The sequence below is a fragment of the Salvelinus fontinalis genome, chromosome 3 (assembly GCF_029448725.1).
Source record: "Salvelinus fontinalis isolate EN_2023a chromosome 3, ASM2944872v1, whole genome shotgun sequence".
Lineage (NCBI taxonomy): Eukaryota > Metazoa > Chordata > Actinopteri > Salmoniformes > Salmonidae > Salvelinus > Salvelinus fontinalis.
The window spans coordinates 73,717,301-73,744,737 of record NC_074667.1 but is presented as its reverse complement, the minus strand read 5'-3'; the positions used below and the strand labels follow the sequence as shown (position 1 = coordinate 73,744,737).

The 27,437-nt window shown below is 45.0% G+C and overlaps 1 pseudogene; it reads right to left on the bottom strand.

Moving 5' to 3' along the window:
- Positions 1-44: 44 nt before the first annotated feature.
- Positions 45-12,918, bottom strand: LOC129851586 (sphingomyelin phosphodiesterase 2-like; annotated as a pseudogene).
- Between the last annotated feature and the right edge of the window lie 14,519 nt (positions 12,919-27,437).

Genomic DNA, 27,437 nt, shown 5'->3' with positions numbered 1-27,437 from the left:
GGCCTCTCCTGGCACCTCTGGGTTTTTGGGAACCTCTGGGAGCCTCAGGGCCTCTCCTGGCACCTCTGGGTTTTTGGGAACCTCAGGGCCTCTCCTGGCACCTCTGGGATGTTTGGCACCTCTGGGCACCTCAGGGCCTCTCCTGGCACCTCTGTGTTGTTGGGAACCTCTGGGAGCCTCAGGGCCTCTCCTGGCACCTCTGGGATGTTGGGCACCTCTGGGAGCCTCAGGGCCTCTCCTTCCTCTTCCACAGCCTCCTGAAATTGTGGAGGCACGGTCTGCAGAGATAACATGCCCTGGTGGGGTCTACCTCATCTCCTCATTTTGTGTCCTGTCCACACCATCCAGAGGATGTTCACAGTCTCCCCTTGTGGCCCTCCTGTGCCCTATGTTCTCCTGAACTGGGCGTATGTCCTTCCGGTTCCTTCAATACTTTCTGCCCTTTACTTCCACTTCATATGACCTTGCGCTGATGTGCCCTATGCATGTGCCAAGACTCCATGTAGCATCCCTGGCGTGAGGTGACAGGAGCACTCTGACAGCTTGGCCTTGTTTTATTACAGGCAGATTTTTTTGCATGCTGGTCATAATAATGTTTTGACTTGTCCTGACGTGCACGCTTGTGTACCTGAACATCCCTAATGACCTTTAGTGCGAGGAGGTTGGGAGTGTTGGCAACAGAGAGTGGGTGTGTCTAGACATTAAGCGCTGTACAGGACTGCTGCCGAAACCCTCTGTGAGAGAATTTCTCAACGCCAAAATGGCTTGCCACACATCTGTGCCTTCCTTCATGCCTGTGATGAGAGTCTTTGCTATTTTCACTGCAGACTTCGCCTTACCATTACTCTGACTGTGGTAGGGTGAGGAGGTCACATGATGGAACTCCCAGGCTTTTGCAAACAAAGCAAAGTATTGACTCGTGAAATGGGGCCCATTATTCGTAACTACACCACTGTCAGGTATGCCATATCTGCTAAACTGCTGAGTACAACAGTCGATGATGCAATCGGCTGTTGTGTCAATCACTTTCTCCACCTCCCAAAAATCTGAATAGTAGTCCACTACAATCAGAAAAGGAACGTTCTTGACTGTGAACAGATCCATTCCCACTTTAGACCAAGGACGTGCTGGTACGTCATGCGGGTGCAGCGTTTCCTTTTGCTGCTTTCGTAGAGTAGCATTACATATGTTGCACACAGCCACAAAATGTTTGATTTATTGGGTCATGTTGGGCCAGAATACTGAGTCACTAGCTTTCCTGAGACTGACTTTGGCGAGTGCCCTGCATGGATACGAGAGAGAATCATCGGGCAAAGAGTTTCTGGCACTACCACCCTGTAACTTTTATAGACGACCTCTTCCTGCATTGTGAGTTCGTCTCTGTATGTCCAGTAATCCCTTACCAGGATGGGCGTACTCTTTCTTGTGTCCGGCCAGCCTCTCAGGAAAAAAGACTGATGTCTGAAGTCTTGTCCTCTGCTGAATGAGCTTTAATAGTATCCCGTGTCTGCGGGGAGATGTTTTGATCAGTAGCATGGTTCATATCTTCAACCTCAGCCTGTAGAGGATATACAGTCTCATTTGACCTATATTGCGGCTGACTAGTTGTTGGTAGTGCTGCTGTAGACAAGAAATCTGCAATGTGAAGCTCTATTCCTTTCTTGTATACTACCTGTAGTTGATAACGCTGAAGCTTTAGCATTATCCTTGAAGTCGCTTCGGGGCAGACAGAATAGTTTTTTTTAAAGATAACCTCAAGCGGCTTGTGATCAGTGTGCGCTGTGATAAAGTCCCTACCATGAAGGCATTGATCAAAACGGTCACAGACGAACACTATGGCTCGGCACTCCTTTTCAATTTGGGCATATCCTTGATCCATGAGTGTCAATGTCCTTGAAGCAAGTGCAATGGGCTGCGCCTCCTGCAGGAACACTGCCCCTAGGCCTTTGTCACTTGCATCACATTGTAGGGTCACTTCCTCAGAGAGGTCATAGTTCCTCAGTATTGGTTTGGTTGTTTACCAATTTCTTGATTTTCTCCAATGCATCATCATGTTGAGGAAGCCATGCCCACAGCACATCTTTATTGGTCAGCCGACGCAATGGCTCATGTCGGGGTAGGTTCCTTGTTCCAGGTCAATCATTGGCTTATTGGTGAAATCAGCAATCAGACAATATCTTCTTTAAGTGAATCAATCAAACCTTTATTAATGCAATTGCAGACAGAAGTTGACAACGGAAACACAGCACGTATGTTTCAGAGTAAGTTCTGCAACCAACCAAAGGGTGCAGCTGATTATATACCTGTGATCACTTCCCTGATGGTGAGATCATCTACGTCAGTGTATATGTGCAGCAATAAGCTGAGGTTACCTTATGAGGTAACCTAGTACAGTAGCTTCTCTGAATTCATTAGCATTGTCCACTGTCACACAAGATCAAAATGTCAAAACCAGACAGTGTTTACTTCTCAGCTCTTTACCTAGTTCTGGTCTGACTCACACCTAGCCTGCAGGCACGTTCTTGCAACAGCTAGAGCATAACCACAAAGACTAACATAGATGGCTTGTGCAACGTATGGTGGCAGAGTTTTAGACACAGAGTATCTATTTTTAAGGCCTGCAGCAAAACATATGAATCTTAAGGTTCCCTTAATCATTAATGGGGAGGGTTTTTGAGACCCTACCCCCTACACTCACATACGTCAGACAGGTGAGGTAAGAATTTGGCTACGTAATTTACAAAACCAAGCAGTCGCTGCACTGCTTTTGCGTCTGTAGGTGGCTGCATTTGCTGTACTGACTCCATCTTCTTGGGGTCTGGCTTCAGGTGTCAAAATATGTCCCATGTATGTAATACTTGTGAGCCTGAGCTTAACTTTGTCTTCATTCAGCTTTACATTCATCTCCCTTTCTCTTTGTAAGAGCTGAGTCAGGTTGTGGTCATGGTCCTGCACTGCTTCTTCCATTGTAGCACCACAACCGTATACCAGGAAGTCATCAGCTATGATGCTTATTCCTGGCTAGGACACTTATTCCTGGCTAGGACACTTAGTCCTGGCAGTCCCTGAAGTGCATCATGTTGCCTGAGCTGATATTCCTCTGCAGCTGGTTTCACTCCAAAAGGTAACCTTGTCCACCGGTATCTACCATTAGTTGTCCAAAATATGGTGAGGTAACTACTCTCTTCATCCAAACGTACCTGCCAGTACCCATTTCTCGCATCCATAACCGAAAATATTTTAACTTTCTCCAAGCTTGGCAGTACCTCTTCAATGGTAGGAATGTGGTAATGTGCCCTACATAAGGCTTTGTTTAGGGCACTTGGATCGAGGCAGACTCTTATTTTTCCAGACTTTTCCACCACAACTATGTTGCTTATCCACTTAGTAGGTTTGGTGACCTTCGTAATGACACCCTGTTCCTCCATTGAATCAACAGCCTTTAGTATATTTTCCTTGAGTGGAATGGGAATTTGGCAGGGAAGCTGTTGAACTGGTCTGACAGACTCATCCACCACTAGGTGGAGCTCACCTAGCAGAGCACCCATCCTTTCAAAAACATCCTCAAACTGTTTCAGTATTGCCTCGGAGGTGTTCAAGTCTGATGGGACCTTTGGTTTTTCTTTAGTGCTGACATGATGAACAACATGTTGGTGGTTGAGCCGTAGCAACTTAAGCTTTTGACACGTTTCTGCTGAAAGGAGAGGCTTTTGCAAAGTTTTCACCACTTGGAACTTTAGCACATGTTTCCCCATCATGATTGGCTTGTAGTTCACACTCCCCTACTGGTGTATTAACCGAGCCATCGTACAGCCTTAGCCTTGCCTTGCTTTGGTTGTGGCTTTGCATCTCCATCCTGCATTACTTGCATAAAGTCTCTGTAGCCAAGTATATTAACAGTTGAGCCACTGTCTAGCTGGCGTTTGATAGTGCTGCTTGGATCATAATCACAGTTATCACATGTCAGTGGGGCACGCTTTAAGTTTGTAAACCATTTATCTTTGCCATTTCTGTCATGTATAGCATGCCCGCTTCTTCATCATCATTATGATCACTGCATGTATCCTGTTCCAGCATGATTGACAGGCTTACTTTGTATTTGTCTGAACACTAACAAAATGGTTATTCTTTCCGCAGAATTTGCATATAACCCCATGTGCTGGGTATTTGACTCTTGCGTGTGTTGATCCACAGTACATGCACCCATCTTTAGTATTTTTCTGCACCCATTTTTAGTATTTTCCTGTTCAGGGACCGTGTTCATCTTTTTTTAATTGGACCTGCGTCTGTTTGCTTGCTCTGCATATATCTATGGCTTTAGTTAGCATAAATTGTGGTTTGCACAGCATACTTGCTCTTAGTCTGTTATCTTTACAGCCAATCACAAGTCTGTCTCTGATCATTTCATCTCTCATTTACCTGAAATCACATGAATCAGACAATTGACACAGCCTCACAACATATTGACCAGACGTATCTGCTTGAGTTTGTTCACGTGTTTCATAAATCACATTACAAGTGGGTTTAAAATGTCTTTGTAAAACATCAAGGATTTTCTAGGTGAGGCTGAATCATATGGCACTCTCTTTCAATAACACTGAGCAGTGTTGCTAATCGCACATGCAGATCTTTTTAATCTAAGCCTGTAACGATTTCATAATTCACCCACTGATGACGGAAAAACAACAGCTTTTGATACAAATTGCCTTTCATGTCCATGGCGCTAGGCACCGGAATTTGACTGAGAGACATTGCAGGCTTTTCGTCCTTGCTCATCTTTTCCACTTGTTTGCGTTTATCCGACAGCGATTATATTATCCACATACCTTATCCTCTTTTCCGTAGCGCTTGGCTTTGGGTTCATAGCTCTGACACCATGTTTTTATGTGTATGGGAATAACTCACATCGGAGAGTTTGGTAAAGTTCAAGCATAATCCTTTACTCAGGCATTACATGTTACAAGTCACGACATCTTAATCAGACACTCATAACGCACCTGTTTATATATCCAAGATAGGTGCCCCACTAGAGCCATCTCTGGATTGGCATTATGCCCATTATCAGATTTCCACCGGTCTAATGTCCACTGCTCGTGTTTCTTGGCCCTAGCAAGTCTCATCTTATTATTGGTGTCATTGCAGCAATTCGACCATGAAGGCCTGATTCAAGCAGTCTCCTCTGAACAGTTGATGTTAAGATGTGTCTGTTACTTGAACTCTGTGAAGCATTTATTTGGGCTGAAATTTATGAGGCTGGTAACTCTAATGAACGTTTCCTCTGCAGCAGAGGTAATGCTGGGTCTTACTTTCTTTTAGCAGTTCTCATGAGAGCCAGTTTCATCAACGCGCTTGATGTTTTTTGTAACTGTACTTGAAGAAACTTTCAAAGTTCTTGACATTATCCGTATTGACTGAACTTCAAGTCTTAAAATAAAGATGGACTGTTGTTTCTCTTCGCTATTTGAGCTGTTCTTGCCATAATATGGGTTTGGTCTTTTACCAAATAGGGCTATCTTCTGTATACCACCCCTACCTTGTCACAACAAAACTGATTGACTCAAACCCATTATGAAGGAAAGAAATTCCACAAATTAACTTTTATGAAGGCACTCCTGCAATCCAGGTGACTATCCCATAAAGCTGGTTGAGAGAATGCCAAGTGTGCAAAGCTGTCATTGATGCAAAGGGTGGCTACTTTGAAGAATCTCAAATATAAAATATATTTGGATTTGTTAACTTTTTTGGTTATTACACGATTCCATATGTGCTATTTCATTGTTTTTTTGTCTTCAATATTCTACAATGTAGAAAATAGTAAAAATAAAGGAAAACCCTTGAATGAGTAGGTGTGTCTGTGATGAACACGATGGGAGACAGAGAGCTGTTTCAAGAGCAGGGCGCAGCAGGTGTTTATTTGTAATGGACCACAGGAGGCAGGTAGCTGGGTCCAGGGGCAGCAGAAGGTGGGTCCAAAAAGGCAACAGTACAGGCAGGGAAAAAGCTAGTAACGTTGTCCGGGAGATCAGGCAATAGGTTGATAAGAGGAAATCCGATAGACTAAATTACAGGCAGGGAATAGGCAAAATGCATCGTTAGTGAGGCAGGCAAAAACTATCACACACGGGAGGATAAAATTACAGTAAAAAGAGAGGTCCAAATAGAAGTGTGTCACAAAAGAACCAATACCTCACAATGATGCGGTGCAAAGAACTGAACTAAAAGTGTGTGACAATGACATTCATCAGAATCTGGATCAGGATCTGGAGAGTGAGCTGCGTTCAGGGTATCTACATGTTTGAGAGTGTGAGTTGGAAGCAGACATCACAGTGTTCAAACTTTGGACTGGTACTGTATATATGAAACATATATCACTTAGTCTTTTTACATCATTAATTTAGGAGTGTAATATATATATAAAAAAACATATTCAGTCTTTTTTCCTCATTAATTTAGGAATGTAATATACTTTTTGTATATATACTAATATACTAATTGTTTAAAAATAATTCTGTATTTTTCCATCATTATTTGCATTACACTGAACCCCTGACAAAAGCATGACGGGGTTCCAGTTCTGTTCTTTTTAAAATGGCATGTTATATTTGCATATGCAGCAATGGTTGCACTGGTCTTCATTTTACAGTACATTTAATTACAAGGTAGATACATTAAAAGTGTTATCTTCTTAATGAAGTGCAAGTACCCAAACAACTTGATCTTATCAGATATTGTGAATCTTTATATAAGTGTGCATTGATTGTTTACCATAAAATGTGTTAATTTCATAAATAATGATTAGAGCAAGTGACTTGATAAATCAATGGTTTCTAAACACTGCACAAAACAAGCAAATGCATCCAAATCTCTTCCTTTGGGACAAGTGCACCAGTCAGCGATCTGATCGTCTCCTCCGACACGTTTACGAAATGAAAGCCTTCTGTACAGGTTAAGAGGGGAACTGTGCATTGTCCCCAGTTGTTTTGTCCATATGAAACTGGCCATGTCACAGGATCTCTTGTCCTGCAGGGCACTCTGATGCTGAATTACTCACCCTTACAGCATGCCCAGACCGGATGCGCGTGTGCATACATTTATTTTGTCCCCCTACACCAAACACGATCACGACGCGCAGGTTAAAATATCAAAACAAACCCTGAACCAATTACATTCATTTGGGGACAGGTCGAAAAGCATTAAAAATGTATGGCAATTTAGCTAGTTAGCTTGCACTTGCTAGCTAATTTGTCCTATTTAGCTAGCTTGCTGTTGCTAGCTAATTTGTCCTGGGACATAAACACTGAGTTGCTATTTTACCTGAAATACACAAGGTCCTCTACTCCGACAATTAATCCACACATAAAACGGTCAACCGAATCGTTTCTAGTCATCTCTCCTCATTCCAGGCTTTTTCTTCTGTGGACTTTATTTGGCAAATGGCATCTAACTTTCATGGTACTACCACGACGACTGACCGACCTCAGTTCATCTTTCAATCATCCATGTGGGTATAACCAATACAGAGATGGCACGTGGGTATCTGCTTCTATAAACCAATGAGGAGATGGAGAGGCAGAACTTGCACCACGTTCAGCGTCAACAAATAGAATTGACTTCTATTATAGCACTTGGCAAGACAGAGGCTCGTTGGCGTGCACGAGCAGTGTGGGTGCAATGATTGAATAACATGCATGTGTACATTTATTTTGCAACGCGAGCGGCATGGTCAGCATGTTGACTACACCGCTCGTAGAAGGACACCTGGAAGAAGGGCTGGTCGGCTCCCAGGACCAGCCAGTGGACAGCAGCGGGGCCAGCTCCAACAGCAGCGATGGCCAGCTCCAACAGCAGCCGGGCCAGCTCCAACAGCAGCAGGGCCAGCTCCAACAGCAGTGATGGCCAGCTCCAACAGCAGCAGGGCCAGCTCCAACAACAGCGATGGCCAGCTCCAACAGCAGCGATGGCCAGCTCCAACAGCAGCAGGGCCAGCTCCAACAGCAGCAGGGCCAGCTCCAACAGCAGCGATGGCCAGCTCCAACAGCAGCGATGGCCAGCTCCAACAGCAGCGATGGCCAGCTCCAACAGCAGCGATGGCCAGCTCCAACAGCAGCGATGGCCAGCTCCAACAGCAGCGATGGCCAGCTCCAACAGCAGCAGGGCCAGCTCCAACAGCAGCGATGGCCAGCTCCAACAGCAGCAGGGCCAGCTCCAACAGCAGCAGGGCCAGCTCCAACAGCAGCAGGGCAAGCTCCAACAGCAGCAGGGCCAGCTCCAACAGCAGCGATGGCCAGCTCCAACAGCAGCAGGGCCAGCTCCAACAGCAGCGATGGCCAGCTCCAACAGCAGCGATGGCCAGCTCCAACAGCAGCGATGGCCAGCTCCAACAGCAGCAGGGCCAGCTCCAACAGCAGCAGGGCCAGCTCCAACAGCAGCAGGGCCAGCTCCAACAGCAGCAGGGCCAGCTCCAACAGCAGCAGGGCCAGCTCCAACAGCAGCGATGGCCAGCTCCAACAGCAGCGATGGCCAGCTCCAACAGCAGCAGGGCCAGCTCCAACAACAGCGATGGCCAGCTCCAACAGCAGCGATGGCCAGCTCCAACAGCAGCGATGGCCAGCTCCAACAGCAGCAGGGCCAGCTCCAACAGCAGCGATGGCCAGCTCCAACAGCAGCAGGGCCAGCTCCAACAGCAGCAGGGCCAGCTCCAACAGCAGCAGGGCAAGCTCCAACAGCAGCAGGGCCAGCTCCAACAGCAGCAGGGCCAGCTCCAACAGCAGCGATGGCCAGCTCCAACAGCAGCAGGGCCAGCTCCAACAGCAGCGATGGCCAGCTCCAACAGCAGCGATGGCCAGCTCCAACAGCAGCGATGGCCAGCTCCAACAGCAGCAGGGCCAGCTCCAACAGCAGCAGGGCCAGCTCCAACAGCAGCAGGGCCAGCTCCAACAGCAGCAGGGCCAGCTCCAACAGCAGCGATGGCCAGCTCCAACAGCAGCGATGGCCAGCTCCAACAGCAGCGATGGCCAGCTCCAACAGCAGCGATGGCCAGCTCCAACAGCAGCGATGGCCAGCTCCAACAGCAGCAGGGCCAGCTCCAACAGCAGCGATGGCCAGCTCCAACAGCAGCAGGGCCAGCTCCAACAGCAGCAGGGCCAGCTCCAACAGCAGCAGGGCAAGCTCCAACAGCAGCAGGGCCAGCTCCAACAGCAGCGATGGCCAGCTCCAACAGCAGCAGGGCCAGCTCCAACAGCAGCGATGGCCAGCTCCAACAGCAGCAGGGCCAGCTCCAACAGCAGCGATGGCCAGCTCCAACAGCAGCAGGGCCAGCTCCAACAGCAGCAGGGCCAGCTCCAACAGCAGCAGGGCAAGCTCCAACAGCAGCAGGGCCAGCTCCAACAGCAGCGATGGCCAGCTCCAACAGCAGCAGGGCCAGCTCCAACAGCAGCGATGGCCAGCTCCAACAGCAGCGATGGCCAGCTCCAACAGCAGCGATGGCCAGCTCCAACAGCAGCAGGGCCAGCTCCAACAGCAGCAGGGCCAGCTCCAACAGCAGCAGGGCCAGCTCCAACAGCAGCAGGGCCAGCTCCAACAGCAGCAGGGCCAGCTCCAACAGCAGCGATGGCCAGCTCCAACAGCAGCGATGGCCAGCTCCAACAGCAGCAGGGCCAGCTCCAACAACAGCGATGGCCAGCTCCAACAGCAGCGATGGCCAGCTCCAACAGCAGCAGGGCCAGCTCCAACAGCAGCAGGGCCAGCTCCAACAGCAGCGATGGCCAGCTCCAACAGCAGCAGGGCCAGACCCATCATCCCAGTACGGGTTGCCGAGTAGCGCATTCTCTCAGCACAGTGCAGGCCCACCTTCACCTCAGTACGGGCCTCTGTCACCATGTCCACTAGCTCAGCTTATGTGAGGGAAGGACAAAGAGCAACACACACTGGAATGGTGTGTTGTCCTTAGAGAATTTTCAAAAGTAGTGTGGCGAATATCGATTATCTTGAAGCTGTTAGAATCAAAACGACAATATTAAAAAATATATATATGTTCCATATCAAATCATTATGGACCACATCTGGATTTACAATGAGTACCTGCAGCAAATTCCTGCTCTCCCCTGTGTCGTCCCCCTAGTCTGCAGCGTCTGCGTCAGGGTCTGCAGCTGCAGCTCAGTGCCTCGTGGTCAGAGGAAGCGAGGGGATGGTCAGGGACAGAACCCTTGGTGGTGGAAAGAGACTTACACTGGATAGACATGCTACTTGACCCCTGGGGATGATACAGCACACATTTTAGTGTATAAGTTTACCATCAACACAATGATCAATGTCTATTTTATTTTGTAAAAAGTAGGCACATTTATTGTTCAGTACACATTGGCAGGCTGTTAGTCAAATATGAAAGTTCACATTTAAAAAAAAGCTGCATATCCAACTATCTGTCCCGCTCTGTCACCTTGTAGATGATGTAGTCTATTTGGATGTCCTTTCTTAAAAGGACAGAGCTCTTTGGGATTCATGAAAGGGTTATCTGCTATAAGAGTGATGCCATCCTCACAGCCCTACAGAGAAAGGATCATTAACACCTAACACAACATTATAATGAGTATTAGAAGCATGTCCACAATTGTTTATTTAAATAGGCAAGTCAGTTAAGAACAAATTCTTATTTACAATGATGGCCTACGGGACTCCAAATCATGGCTGGATGTGACACAGCCTGGATTTGAACCAGGGACTGTAGCGACACCTCTTGCAATGAGATGCAGTGCCTTAGACCGCTGCACCATTCGGGAGCACCCCTGCATTAGAAGCATGCAGCATAAGGTTTGGCTTAATGAGCTGAACTAATTCATACAAATATAATTCTCAATTCACCTCTCCTACAAGACATTTCAGTTACTGTACATTTCAAATAAAAACATAATGACACTGGACATTAGTGTGATTATTATACATCAAACTTTGGAGTCTCTGTGTAACTGTCCCAGAGGCCGTTGTATGTCCATAGCAACCGGTTGCCAAGGTCCTGGGGAAGCATGTTCAGATCTTTGCGGCAGGTAGCTTAGTGGTTAGAGCGGTGGACTTGCAACCAAAAGGTTGCAAGATCAAATCCCTGAGCTGAGAAGGTAAAAATCTGTCGTTCTGCTCCTGTTCTTAGGCCATCACTGAAAATAAGAATTTGTTCTTTATTGACTTGCCTAGTTAAATAAAGGTAAAAATTGCACAAAATCACCAGGTCTGCTATACTGAAGGTATGACTAACACAATAAATAAAAACATCTGTTAAAATTACATTGAAATGAAAATGTCAAGAGAGGCAGTGTGCATTGAGATTAAGCCTTCTTACAATATGAACTGCTGTAGCTCCCAGGCCTGTACCACTCTATGAGGTTGGTAGGAGTCCTCCTCCCTGCGGTTAATCAATTCTACACATTTTAGAGGCTGCTGCCCTATACACATAGACATGGAATCACTGGTCACTTTAATAATGTTTACATACTGCTTTAGTCATTTCATATCTATATACTGTATTCGACTGTATTTTAGTCAATGCCACTCCAACATTGCTCATCCTAATATTTATATATTTCTAAATTCCATTCTTTTACTTTTAGATGTGTGTATTGTTGTGAATTGTTAGATACTACTGCACTGTTGGAGCTAGGAACACAAGCATTTCACTACACCTGCAATAACATCTGCTAAATATGTGTGTGACAAATAAAATGTGATTTGATTTACAGTACCCTGCATGCAGCTGGACAAAACAGGAAGAGGACACCACATCAGTGATAGAGACATCTCATATACATGTGTCGGCTCCAGGTAGAGGCTGCCCTTAGCCACAGATCTAGGATCAGTAAAATCCTAACCCTAACCATTATTATCCCCACAGCTTTGCCTCCAAACCATTCGGCACGGTGTACCTTGAAACAGAGGATAGGAGACATAGTCAGGACTGAAGAGAATGTCTAACTAACAAAGATCCAACCATCAAACTGTATATACAAATGTCTAAAAATGAATTACCATGTATGGATAGTTGTTTAATGAATAGTGTATTGGGATACATGTGTACACTACCACATGCCACTATAGTAGAGTGTTTAATCACACTTTACTTTAAAGCTGCAATATGTAACATTTGGGGGGAGATACGACCAAATTCACATAGAAATGTGAGTTATAAATCTATCATTCCCATTGAACCCAAGTCTAAGAAGTGGTAGATATGTTCTATGTGCGCTATTTCTATGTTTCCCGTTCTTAAGTTTAGTTTTTCCGTTTATTTTGGGTTTTGTACACCAGCTTCAAACATCTGAAAATACAGTATTCTTGGTTATGGAAAACATATTTCACAGTGGTTTAGATCAGTGGTCACCAACCTTTTCTGAGTCAAGATCACTTTCGCAGTCAAAAAGCAAGCTGAGATCTACTGCTCAGTATCAAGGCACCAGGCGAGACCCAAATGCAGACATAGGAGGCAGATGGTTGGAGTCTTACAATGTAAATGAATCCAAAGTGTTAGGCAAGAGAATGGTCGTGGACAGGCAAAAAGGTAAAAACCAGATCAGGAGGTACAGAGTGGCAGACAGGCTCGTGGTCAAGGCAGGCAGGTACAAAGTCCAGAAACAGGCAAGGGTCAAAACCGGGAGGACTAGAAAAGGAGAATGGGAAAACCGCTGGTTGACTTGGAAACATACAAGAAGAACTGGCACAGAGAGTCCGGAAACACAGGGATAAATACACTGGCACAAAGAGACAGAAAACACAGGGATAAATAGACTGGCACAGAGACAGGAAACACAGGGATAAATATACTGGCACAGAGAGACAGAAAACACAGGGATAAATACACTGGCACAGAGACAGGAAACACAGGGATAAATACACTGGCACAGAGACAGGAAACACAGGGATAAATACACTGGCACAGAGACAGGAAACACAGGGATAAAAACACTGGCACAGAGACAGGAAACACATGGATAAAAACACTGGCACAGAGACAGGAAACACAGGGATAAAAACACTGGCACAGAGAGACAGAAAACACAGGGATAAATAGACTGGCACAGAGACAGGAAACACAGGGATAAATACACTGGCACAGAGAGACAGAAAACACAGGGATAAATACACTGGCACAGAGACAGGAAACACAGGGATAAATACACTGGTACAGAGAGACAGAAAACACAGGGATAAATAGACTGGCACAGAGACAGGAAACACAGGGATAAATACACTGGCACAGAGACAGAAAACACAGGGATAAATAGACTGGCACAGAGAGACAGAAAACACAGGGATAAATACACTGGCACAGAGACAGGAAACACAGGGATAAATAGACTGGCACAGAGAGACAGAAAACACAGGGATAAATAGACTGGCACAGAGACAGGAAACACAGGGATAAATACACTGGCACAGAGACAGGAAACACAGGGATAAATAGACTGGCACAGAGACAGGAAACACAGGGATAAATAGACTGGCACAGAGACAGGAAACACAGGGATAAAAACACTGGCACAGAGACAGGAAACACAGGGATAAATACACTGGCACAGAGACAGGAAACTCAGGGATAAAAACACTGGCACAGAGACAGGAAACACAGGGATAAAAACACTGGCACAGAGACAGGAAACACGGGGATAAAAACACTGGCACAGAGACAGGAAACACAGGGATAAAAAAACTGGCACAGAGACAGGAAACACAGGGATAAAAACACTGGCACAGAGACAGGAAACACAGGGATAAATAGACTGGCACAGAGACAGGAAACACATGGATAAATAGACTGTCACAGAGAGACAGGAAACACAGGGATAAATAGACTGTCACAGAGAGACAGGAAACACAGGGATAAATAGACTGGCACAGAGACAGGAAACACAGGGATAAATACACTGGCACAGAGACAGAAAACACAGGGATAAATAGACTGGCACAGAGACAGAAAACACAGGGATAAATACACTGGCACAGAGACAGGAAACACAGGGATAAATAGACTGGCACAGAGAGACAGAAAACACAGGGATAAATAGACTGGCACAGAGACAGGAAACACAGGGATAAAAACACTGGCACAGAGACAGGAAACACAGGGATAAAAACACTGGCACAGAGACAGGAAACTCAGGGATAAAAACACTGGCACAGAGACAGGAAACACAGGGATAAATAGACTGGCACAGAGACAGGAAACACGGGGATAAAAACACTGGCACAGAGACAGGAAACACAGGGATAAATAGACTGGCACAGAGACAGGAAACACATGGATAAATAGACTGTCACAGAGAGACAGGAAACACAGGGATAAATAGACTGTCACAGAGAGACAGGAAACACAGGGATAAATAGACTGGCACAGAGACAGGAAACACAGGGATAAAAACACTGGCGGAAACAAGCGACACCTGGAGGGGGTGGAGACAATAACGAGGACAGGTGAAACTGATCAGGGTGTGACGCTCAGATGTGTGACGGGTGTGGGTGTGACGCTCACATTAACTTCACACAAACAGTTTTGTAGGAATGAGGTTTGGGCAGTAGGCCTAATACATTATCACAGCATATTGGCTATATGATTGGCTTGCCAATATTGTTAACCAGACCATACTATATTTCAAAACTCGAGCTTTGATAACAAAATAGATCAGTTGGTTTGGCACTTGTGAGGCACTGTGGAGCATGAATTGAAATATTTAGCTTTTTTATTTTACTGGACTGATGGTACCTGCATCTGATGGTCAACGAGGTCAAATCACCACGTTAGTGGTCTTCAGGTCAAAAAGTCGGAGCTCTAGAAAGAAGCCCGAGTTTCCGACTTGGATGACTGTTCAAATCAATTTTTCCCAACCGCCTCTAACGGTCCCTACTCTCTCCTTCCTTTCCCCCGGTGAGACTGACCAGAGAGAGGGGACCGCATCTGCCTCATGCACAAATTCATGTTGTTCCTATGACCAAAGAAAGTGAAATATTCCTTAATATTAAAATCCACAAGACGAGCTGCTAATAATAATACATTGCATGTAACAGTAACAGCTCAACACAATTTTAAAAAAGGAGCGCAAGCCTTTATCGTTCGTTGGCTTTTCTACAGAAATATTTTGTGATCGTCTTTATAACTTTTTATAAGGACTTTATAACACATTCATAGCCGATATACCTATGTACTGCTTATGAATGTGGTATGAGTCATAATGTCCTAATGTAGGTATCGTTCAAGTAAAGAGTTTAGGCTAGTCCTATTTGTCTTATCATGTTTTACAGCTGCAAACCTCTAGTGATAATAAGACTGCAAACTACACCAGTCCAGATATAGTCAATGTGCTGCAAAGTGTACGTGACTTCTGAATAAACTGTAAGAACGAACTGACTCAAATCAGCTGACTAACATTTGCTCCACTCTTTTAGAGAATTACTGAGTGGATTAGAAATGCAAGGCCTTTGAACTAATCTCCATCTTGTGCCTTAGTACAGAGGTCAAACAAGTATTAAAAAAAATAACCTAGCTAATCTTCCTGCTTTGAGGTCATTCTATTACAAACTAATTACCTCACAAATTAATAGTAATGTTTCTCGTGGTTGACATTAGAATGCAGTGCACAAAACAGAGCAGAGATCACTGTGTGTATGCTGGGTTCTGATTAACATAAGGCCTTAAAGCTGGGATCCGCGAAAGGTTAAACAGTTTTTGTTTTAAAACGAGAAGATGAGCATCCAGGAACTTAATAATGATTACAAACATCAAGTGCTGAAAAGCTTGCTCAATAGAAAGGGATTGCTCTGGGGTGAATTTGCGGTATGGATGTGGTACATGTATGTACATGTATACAGTACATGGTATGAATGTACGGGTGATTCTACAGCTTTGGCAGAATGCCCAGACATTGTAGACAGCTGTGAGATTAGTGGAACGGGGTGTAACAAACTGGACCTCCCTCACCAAAATATGAATACAACAGACCAGTGTGTGTGCTCAACAGCTCTCCGGTCATGGCGTAGCGCTGCAAACAGTGCTTGCTGAGGTAACGAATACCCCTGTGAAGAGGAAGGACAGAGATCACAACATTCTAAGCCTAAAAGCCTATGTGTGCCATGCAACATGAGATGCATACTCTCAAAACAACACTCCCCAGCAGTTGAGGAAAAAGGCCTGGTGGTGTTGCTGTCAGCCATGCTTATTTGAATGAATGAGCTGATGGCAGACATTACCGAAGGTTAGTAGCTGCCTGTGTGGTTAGACTTGACCCAGTGTGGTTAGACTAGACCCAGTGTGGTTAGACTAGACCCAGTGTGGTTAGACTAGACCCAGTGTGGTTAGACTAGTCCCAGTGTGGTTAGACTAGACCCAGTGTGGTTAGACTAGACCCAGTGTGGTTAGTCTAGATCCAGTGTGGCTAGACTAGACCCAGTGTGGTTAAAGTGTGGTTAGACTAGACCCAGTGTGGTTAGACTAGACCCCGTGTGGTTAGACTAGACCCAGTGTGGTTAGACTAGACCCAGTGTGGTTAGACTAGTCCCAGTGTGGTTAGACTAGACACAGTGTGGTTAGACTAGACCCAGTGTGGTTAGTCTAGACCCAGTGTGGTTAGACTAGACCCAGTGTGGTTAAAGTGTGGTTAGACTAGACCCAGTGTGGTTAGACTAGACCCAGTGTGGTTAGACTAGACCCAGTGTGGTTAGACTAGACCCAGTGTAGTTAGACTAGATCCAGTGTGGTTAGACTAGACCCAGTGTGGTTAGACTAGACCCAGTGTGGTTAGACTAGTCCCAGTGTGGTTAGACTAGACCCAGTGTGGTTAGACTAGATCCAGTGTGGTTAGTCTAGACCCAGTGTGGTTAGACTAGACCCAGTGTGGTTAAAGTGTGGTTAGACTAGACCCAGTGTGGTTAGACTAGACCCAGTGTGGTTAGACTAGACCCAGTGTGGTTAGACTAGACCCAGTGTGGTTAGACTAGACCCAGTGTGGTTAGACTAGACCCAGTGTGGTTAGTCTAGACCCAGTGTGGTTAGACTAGACCCAGTGTGGTTAAAGTGTGGTTAGACTAGACCCAGTGTGGTTAGACTAGACCCAGTGTGGTTAGACTAGACCCAGTGTGGTTAGACTAGACCCAGTGTGGTTAGACTAGACCCAGTGTGGTTAGACTAGACCCAGTGTGGTTAGACTAGACCCAGTGTGGTTAGACTAGACCCAGTGTGGTTAGACTAGACCCAGTGTGGTTAGACTAGACCCAGTGTGGTTAGACTAGATCCAGTGTGGTTAGACTAGACCCAGTGTGGTTAGACTAGATCCAGTGTGGTTAGACTAGTCCCAGTGTGGTTAGACTAGCCTCTGTGGCAGCGGAGGTTATAGTCCCTGCTGTGTGAGGATGGAGCCACGTCCCTGGTTAGGATCAGCAGTGAGAACTGAAAACTATGACTGGAACTCAACTAGACATTCACAGAGCAACTGAGTGAGAGTCAACTTTGAGGCTGAATGCGCACCACTGTCTATAGCCAGCCTAAGCAACTTTTATGGTCACAGTCTATGCTCAGTCCTATGTGAGATAGAAGTGAGAACATTATACAGAGGTTCAATAAAACAGCAATGAAGGCACCTACCTGCCTGTCACCTGGCAGCATTATAAATCATGCATCCACACAGACTAACAATGCAGAGGGCCACCACACTGTCTATCTCCTCTCTTGCAGTGGGCCATAGCAGACTGACCCTACTAACACACTGCTGACATAGGACACACACTGACACAGGACAGAGGAATGGGGGCCGGTGGAAAGACCAGGAGGGTCACAGTCAGAATGAGGGTTCTTCCACTGAATACAAAGGGTGAGCCTAAGCTTTACCCAGTGTCAATACTTACTGCCTTAGTCAACAAAAGCAAAACACATTCCTAAAAGAGGCCTTTAGTTTACAGGTAGGCTATACAAACATCAGGTGAAAACCCAAAACTGTTCTGGCATTGTCAATACCCACATTTGACCTATGGTTTAATACATGTCGATACCCACATTTGATCTATTGTCACAATCGTCATGGGAAGAAGTGGACCAAAGTACAGTGTGGTACGTGTTCATTCTATATATTTCTTTAAGGAACACCGACAACAACAAAGCAAAATACGAACGTGACGTTCTGCAGGGCAAAATAACTACCAATGCAAAAATAAGAACCCACAAATGAAAGAAGGAATAAGGACTGCCTAAGTATGATTCCCAATCAGACACAACGATAGACAGCTGCCTCTGATTGGAAACCACACTCGGCCAAAAACAAAGAAATAGAAAACAGAAATAAAGAGACTAGAATGCCCACCCTAGTCACACCCTGGCCTAACTAAAATAGAGAATAAAAACCTCTCTATGGCTAGGGCGTGACAGTACCCCCCCCCCCCCCCCACCTCCTACCGCCCATAGGCCGCAAAACCTGACTCTAAAGGGGAGGGTCCGCGTGGGCATCCCTTACGGCGGCGGCTCCGGTGCGGGACGTAGACCCCCCTCCGCCCGTAGATCCCTCCACTTTGGTGGCGGCCCTGGTGCATGGACCTTCACTGGAGGAACCGGGCCGCAGATCATCGCCGGAGGACTCGGACCACCGATCACCGCCGGAGGTTCCGGACTGGGGACCGTCGTTGCAGGCCCCGGACTGGGGACCGTCGCTGGAGGCCCCGGACTGGGGACCGTCGCTGGAGGCCCCGGAATGGGGACCGTTGCTGGAGGCTCCGGACTGGGGACCGTCGCTGGAGGCTCCGGACTGGGGACCGTCGCTGGAGGAGCAGGACTCACCGGGCTGGAGAGACACATTGGAGGCCTGGTTCGTGAAGCAGGCACAGGACTCACCAGGCTGGAGAGACACACTGGAGGCTTGGTTCGTGGAGCAGGCACAACCAGTCCTGGCAGGATATCCACTTCAATCCAGCATGTGCGGGGCTCCAGCACAGGACGCACTGGGCTGTGAAAACACACTGGAGGTCTGGAGCTTAGAGCTAGCACAACCCCTCCTGGCTGAATCACCACTTTAGCCCGGCACGTTCGAGGCGCTGACACAGAACGTACTGGGCTGTGCAGGCGCACTGGAGACACCTTGCGCAGAGCCGGTGCAGAATATCCCGGTCCGAGGAGGCGCACTGGAGATCAGGAGCGCTGAGCCGGCACCACCCTTCCTGGCTGGATACCCCTCTTTACGCGGCAGGTACGGAGAGCATGTACTGCAGGCACCAGGCTGTGACTTTGAACTGAAGGCACGGTGCGTAAAACCGGAAAACATGGCACTGGAATCGTGACCAACTCCGCTCGTCCTGCTCGCCAACCCGTGTGCCACCCCCCAAAAATGTTTTGGGTTGCCTCTCGTGCTCCTGTCTCTGCCGTAACTCAGTGAGAGGCTTTTGTCACCTGCCATGATCTCCTCCCATGTCCACAATGTCCTAAACTCCCTTCTCTCCCGTGCCCAGGATCCCTTCTCCTCCTGGCCACGTTGCTTGGTCCTTTTGTGGTGGGTTCTTCTGTCACGAATGTCGTCGGAAGGAGACCAAGGTACAGCGTGGTAAGCGTACATTCTTTTATTGAAATGTTCCACCAAGAAAAAAACAATAAACAATACAATGAACGAAAAGCTTGGTCGTGCAAACTACATGCACTCAAACAAAGACAAGATCCCACCAATGAAAGAAGGAAAAGGATTGCCTAAGTATGATTACCAATCAGAGACAAAGATAGACAGCTGCCTCTGATTGGGAACCACACTCAGCCAAAAACAAAGAAATACAAAACATAGAAATAAAGAAACTAGAATCCCCACCCTAGACACACCCTGGCCTAACCAAAATAGAGAATAAAAACCTCTCTATGGCCAGAGCGTGACACCTATGGTTTAATACATGTCGATAACATGTCGATATCCACATTTGATCTATGGTTTAATCCATGTCGATATCCAGATTTAACCTATGGTTTAAAAAATGTCGATACCCAGATTTAACCTATGGTTTAATACATGTCGATACACTCATTTGACCTATGGTGTAACGGCTGTTGGTGGAAGAAGGTGAGGACCAAAGCGCAGCGTGGTACGTGTTCATGTTTTTTATTGACACTGAACACTAAATACAAAAATAACAAAAGGAATAACCGAAAACAGTCCTGCAAGATGAAAACACTAAACAGAAAATAACCACCCACAACTAACAGTGGGAAAACAGACTACCTAAGTATGGTTCTCAATCAGAGACAACGATTGACAGCTGCCTCTGATTGGGAACCATACCTGGACAAAAACATAGAAATACAAAACATAGAACAAAACATAGAATGCCCACCCCAACTCACGCCCTGACCAAACCAAAATAGAGACATAAACAAGGAACTAAGGTCAGGGCGTGACATATGGTTTAATACATGTCGATACCCACATTTGACCTATGGTTTAATACATGTCGATACCCACATTTAACCTATGGTTTAATACATGTCGAAACCCACATTTGACCTGTGGGTTAATATGGAATAATAGGTCTAAGCGAATTGAGAATTTAGAAAATGTTTTATTTTTGTTGCTAAAACTGACAGACTGAGATGAATATTACATGAAAGAGCTACTGCCATGCAGTAATGTTTGTTAAGTGTGTTTCAGTGTTAAGTGTGTGTGTCCCTTACAAAAAAAGATTGCAGTCAGAGTGCCGTATAACTACAGTTAGTGTGCAGTATAACTGCAGTGTGCAGCAATTACTGCGTCCAAAATACCACATTTGACTGCAGTTACTGCACATTTACAGCAGTTTCAAAAAGGAAATCTTTTTTTGTAAGGGGTGTGTGCGTGTGTGTGGTATCTGGTATGTAAACTTGTTCACGCAAGCACGTTAGCTACTACATATTCAAAACAGAGGACTTTGCTGGCAACATAAGCTTAGGATCCTAAAGTTAGACACAGCCAACTGCTTGCCCTCCCTAGGTGGCAGTTAGCCATATCTATGGCTAAAAATAGTACATTTTAACTAGACGTTTTACAATTGGAGTTCAAACACTGGAGTAAAATTCTTAGCTAGGCACCAGGAAGCTCGAGTGAGATTCTTCAGGGAGGACTGGCTTGAGACAAGCTTGCTAACAGTCCCCTTAGCTGGCTATTGACCACTACAGAATACATCGATGTCAGTGTACCATAACATAAGTGTGAGTCACCAGTGCACAACTGAGCAAGAAGTCCCAGAGTCGCCTCTTTACTGTTGACGTTAAGACGGGTGTTTTGCGGGTACTATTTAATGAAGCTGCCAGTTGAGGACTTGTGAGGCATCTGTTTCTCAAACTAAACACTCGAATGTACTTGTCCTCTTACTTAGTTGTGCACCGGGGCCTCCCACTCCTCTTTCTATTCTGGATAGAGACAGTTTGCCCTGTTCTGTGAAGGGAGTAGTACACAGCGTTCTACGAGATCTTCAGTTTCTGGGACATTTCTCGCATATCTAGCCTTCATTTCTCAGAATAAGAATAGACTGACGAGTTTAAGAAGAAAGGTCTTTGTTTCTGGCCATTTTGAGCCTCTAATCGAACCCACAAATGCTGATGCTCTAGATACTCAACTAGACTAAAGAAGGCCCGTTTTATTGCTTCATTAATCAGAACAACAGTTTTCAGCTGTGCTAACATAATTGCAAAAGGGTTTTCTAATGATCAATTAGCCTTTTAAAATGATAAACTTGGATTAGCTAACACAACGTGCAATTGGAACACAGGAGTGATGGTTGCTGATAATTGGCCTATGTATGCCTATGTAGATATTCCATAAAAAATCTGCCGTTACCAGCTACAATAGTCATTAACAACATTAACTATGTCTACACTGTATTTCTGACCAATTTGATGTTATTTTAATGGACAAAAAATGTTATTTTCATTCCCAAAAAAGGACAGTTCTAAGGGACCCCAAATTTTTTAACAGTAGTGTATATGTATATGATGTGTGTTTAGACAGTATGGACAGTATATGAATAGAAAAGGTCTGTACAGCAGTAGTTATATAGGATGCGCCTTGACTAGAATACAGTACACACATATGAAGTGGGTAAAACAGTATATATAAACATCCTTAAAGTGACCAATGTTCAATGACTATGTAAGCTGCAGAGTAGAGTACTGGGTGGTAGCCGGCTTGTAACAGTGGCTAAATTCAGGGCACGGTACTGGGTGGAGGCGGTTAGTGGTGACTAACAGTTTAATGGGCGGGAGAAGCTGTTTTTCAATCTCTTGATCCCAGCTTTGATGTACCTCCACCTTCTGTGCCTTCTAGATGGTAGTGGGGTGAACAGGCCTTGGCTCGGTGGCTGAGGTCCTTGATGGTCTTCCTGGCCTTCCTGTGACACCATGTTCTGTAGATGTCCTGGATTGCGGGCAGTGTGCCCCTGGTGATGTGTTGGGCTGACAGCACCACGGTCCTTGAAACAGCCTACAAGGTAATAATACAGATGTCTATTTGCAGTCACGTTGCTCTTTTGACAAGATATATATTGTAATGACCTGACTAGATCATAAAAGAACAACTGTCCAGACAGAGATTTGAGTTTACGAATGGACGGTTTATTAAACCAACTTTACACAGGCTACTGTTTGGCCGTAGCCCACGCCAAATAAATGAAAGATAACCCACAAGCCAATCGTGACCTTCTCTTGTGAAGCCCAGACGTAAGAGAGAGAACAAAGGCTAAACCTGGTCTTAACTTCCAATGCTCCATCCCCCTGCCCAACCCCCCTCCACGCCACTCCGCCAACCGCCAGGATGCCCGGCATCAGAACATTCCAGGCATTCCCGTGATTGGCAGATAGCAGGTTGACTGACATGTCGGACCCCGCGAACACTGGGTACTGGTAAATACAACACAACCACCTACTAGCCTAACACATAACACACAGCTGTCTGTGCGGGTCGCTACAATATCATAAGGATGTGGTACTGGTGATGTTAAACACTTCTCCAATCTTTGTTGAAATCTGATATTCTGTACATCGCAAGGCGAGAGGTAGGCGATGTAAAATATCGTCAACCAATCACATTTGTCAAATCCTTTCGGTCTAAATTCCAGCTAAATTTGGAGAGGACCGTTAACTACTTATAAAAAGCATGCTTCTGATGAAGAGCTACAAAAGTAAGTAAATAACCGTATTAGACTGAAAATATATAAGGTGATTAGACTGAAAAAATATAAGGTGATTTCGTTAAACTTGTGAGGCTCTCCATGCTCATTAGTTGCTCATTCAACATCATTTGCTTCTACTTCACTCAATCTGGTTTTCAAAGTCTCCCTTCCTAACTATTTTACATCCCTTGAGACCAACCAGAACATTTTAATTGGTCAAGAATTCCCAGATTTTCATTAAACAGCCACACATTTCGTGTCTTGTTTCTGCATGACCAAATTTTGCGCAACGCAAAGGAGTAGCCTATATGCGCGCTTCAATTAGTTACTTCGGTGCACCAGGTTTTTTTTTGTGGGGGGTGCTGCCACAAGAAAAAAATCCACTGTACTGTGAATGTCCAGCAAAATCATCTCTTTGTCCCGCATTTGGGAATTGTACATGTTGGTCATCCTAGGTGGTATCATGCAGCTGAACAAATTAATGCGTGATACCTGGTACTTTGTTTATCTCCTGATCTCGACAAAACAACTTTTGTTATGTAGTGATCATGAGATAAATAAATTGTGATCTTGACATATCTAGGGAATTCTACTTTTTTTAGTCATATGTTCTCTCTGGACTTCCGTAGATATAAGTAGGACAAGTGACATCCTGGCAACTTTGAGAAAAAACACTTTATATCGGAGTTGTGCCTGTTGTTCATTTTATAGCTGTGGTTCACATGCGTATCTACCCTCTCATTGGCTAGAATGGTCCCATCTGATCTTGCCTCCTCCCGACTGCCGTCCATTTTCTAAGACATTTTTAATTATGACATTTATTTTCATTGTTAGACCTGCCACTTGAGTATTTGGCCAATTAAGGGATAATCTGTGGTGGTGACACCAGGGACCCTTGCTCGCTTTGCATTGTGGGACTTTAAGTTTCAATGGACATTTGTTTGCCGTGTGTGCATTTGAGGCTTGTGTTGAAACAAAAATGCATAGACATATCAAAAATCAGTAAAGTCAATAATAAAAATCATTTATATTTGTTCAGCAGCCTTCACATTCAACTGACTGGACATACACACCTTGTCTATATATACAGTACTTTCGGAAAGTATTCAGACCCCTTCCCTTTTTCCATATTTTAATACGTTACAGCCTTATTCTAAAATTGATTAAATTTATCTATTTCATCATCAATCTACACACAATTTCCCATAATGACAAGGTGAAAACAGGTTTTTAGTCATTTTTGCAAATGTATAAAAAAACTGAAATATCTTATTTACATAAGAATTTAGACCCTTTGCGATGATACTCGAAATTGATCACTTTGAGATGTTTCTACAACTTGATTGGAGTCCACCTGTGTGTGGATTCAATTGATTGGACATGATTTAGAAAGGCACACACATGTCTATATAAGGTCCCAAAGTTGACAGTGCATGTCAGAGCAAAAACCAGGTTGAAGGAAATGTCCATAGAGCTCCAAGACAGGATTGTGTCGAGGCACAGATCTGGGGAAGGGTACCAAAAAATGTCTGCAGCATTGAAGGTCCCCAAGAACCCAGGAAGAAGTTTGGAACCACCAAGACCGTTCCTATAGCTGTTCGCCCGGCCGTTCCTATAGCTGTTCGTCCGATGGTCACTATGACAGAGCTCCAGAGTTCCTATATGGAGACGGGAGAACCTTCCAGAAGGACAACCATCTTTGCAGCACTCCACCAATCAGGCCTTTATGGTAGAGCGGCCAGAAGGAAGCCACTCCTCAGTAAAAGGCACATGACAACCCGCTTAGAGTTTGCCAAAAGGCACCTAAAGGACTGCCGGAACATGAGAAACAAGATTCTCTTGTCTGATGAAACCAAGATTGAACTCTTTGGTCTGAATGCCAAGTGTCACGTCTGGAGGAAATCAGGCACCATCCCTACGGTGAAACATGGTGGTGGGAGCCACCCAGGGCCTGGGAGACTCATCAGGATCGAGAAAGATGAATGGAGCAAAGTACAGAAACAACCTTGATGAAAACCTGCTCCAGAGCGCTCAGGACCTCAGACTGGGGCAAAAGTCAACCTTCAAACAGGACAATGACCCTAAGCACACAGCCAAGACAATGCAGGAGTGGCTTCTGGACAAGTCTCTGAATGTCCTTGAGTGGCCCAGCCAGAGCCCGGACTCGAACCCGATCGTACATCTCTGGAGAGACCTGGAAATAGCTGTGCAGCAACGCTCCCCTTCCAACCTGACAGAGCTTGAGAGGATCTGCAGAGAAGGATGGAAAAACTCCCCAAATACAGGTGTGCCAAGCTTGTAGCATCATACTAAAGAAGACTCGAGGCTGTAACCATTGCCAAAGGTGCTTCAACCAAGTACTGAGTAAAGGGTCTGAATACTTACAGTACCAGTCAAAAGAAAAACTAATTCAAGGTTTTTTCATTATTTTTTACAATTTTCTACATTGTAGAATAATAGTGAAGACATCAGAACTATGAAATAACACATATGGAATCATGTAGTAACCAAAAAAGTGTTAAAAATCTAAATATATTTACATTTGAGATTCTTCAAAGTAGCCACCCTTTACCTTGATGACAGCTTCGCACACTCTTGGCATTCTCTCAACCAGCTTCATGAGGTAGTCACCTGGAATGCGTTTCAATTAACAGGTGTGCCTTGTTAAAAGTTCATTTGTGGAATCTTTTTCCTTCTTTATGCATTTGAGCCAATCAGTTGTGTTGTGACAAGGTAGGGGTGGTATACAGAAGATAGCCTTATTTGGTAAACGACCAAGTCCATATTATGTCAAGAACAGCTCAAATAAGCAAAGAGAAACGAAAGTCCATCATTACTTTAAGACATGAAGGTCAGTCAATATGGTCAATTTCAAGAACTTTGAAAGTTTCTTCAAGTGCAGTCGCAAAAACCATCAAGCGTTATTATGAAAGTGGTTCTTATGAGGACCACCACAGGAAAGGAAGACCCAGAGTTAACCTGCTGCAGAGGATAAATTCATTTGAGTTACCAGCCTCAAAAATTGCAGCCCAAATAAATATTTCACAGAGTTCAAGTATCAGACACATCTCAACATCAACTGTTCAGAGGAGACTGCGTGAATCAGGCCTTCATGGTACAATTGCTGCAAAGAAAACACTACCAACGGACATCAATAATAAGATGAGACTTGCTTGGGCCAAGAAACACGAGCAGTGGACATTAGACCGGTCGAAATCTGTCCTTTGGTCTGATGAGTCCAAATTTTTGATTTTTGTTTCCAACCGCCGTGTCTTTGTGAGACTCGGAGTAGGTGAACGGATGATCTCCGCATGTGTGGTTCCTACCGTGAAGCATGGAGGAGGTGTGATGGTGCTAGGCTGGTGACACTGTCAGTGATTTATTTAGAATTCAAGGCACACTTAACCAGCATGGCTACCACAGCATTCTGCAACAATACGCCATCCCATCTGGTTTGCGCTTAGTGTGACTATCATTTGTTTTTCAACAGGACAATGACCAAACACACCTACAGGCTGTGTAAGGGCTATTTGACCAAGAATGAGAGTGATGGAGTCCTGCATCAGATTACCTTGCCTCCAAAATCACCCGACGTCAACCCAATTGAGATGGTTTGGGATGAGTTGGACCGCAGAGTGAAGGAAAAGCAGCCAACAAGTGCTCAGCATGTGTGGGAACTCCTTCAAGACTGTTGGAAAAGCACTCCAGGTGAAGCTGGTTGAGAAAATTCCAAGAGTGTGGAAAGCTGTCATCAAGGCAAAGGGTGGATACTTTGAAGAATCTAAAATATATTTTGATTTGTTTAACATTTTTTTGGTTACTACATGATTCCATATGTGTTATTTCATAGTTTTTATGTAGGTGTGTCCAAACTTTTGACTGTTATTGTATGTAAATGTAATATTTCATTTTTATTTTATACATTTGCAATCATTTCTGAAAACCTGTTTTTGCTTTGTCATTATGGGGTATTGTGTATAGATTGATGAGGGGGGGAAAAAAATCATCCATTTTATAATAAGACTGTAACGTAACAAAATGTGGAACAAGTCAAGGGGTCTGAATACTTTCCGAAGGCACTGTATATGTCTGGGCTTGAGCCTCTGAGAATCTGGGGACATTAATAAAAAAATATATATATAGTGTATCTTGACAATATACCTGAATAAAACTCTTAAAAAAGGTGCTACCTTAAAGGGTTATTCGGCTGTCCCCATAGGATAACCCTTTGAAGAACCCTTTTGGGTTCCATGAAGAAACCTTTTTAAAAAGGGTTCTCCTATGGGGACAGCCGAAGAACCTAA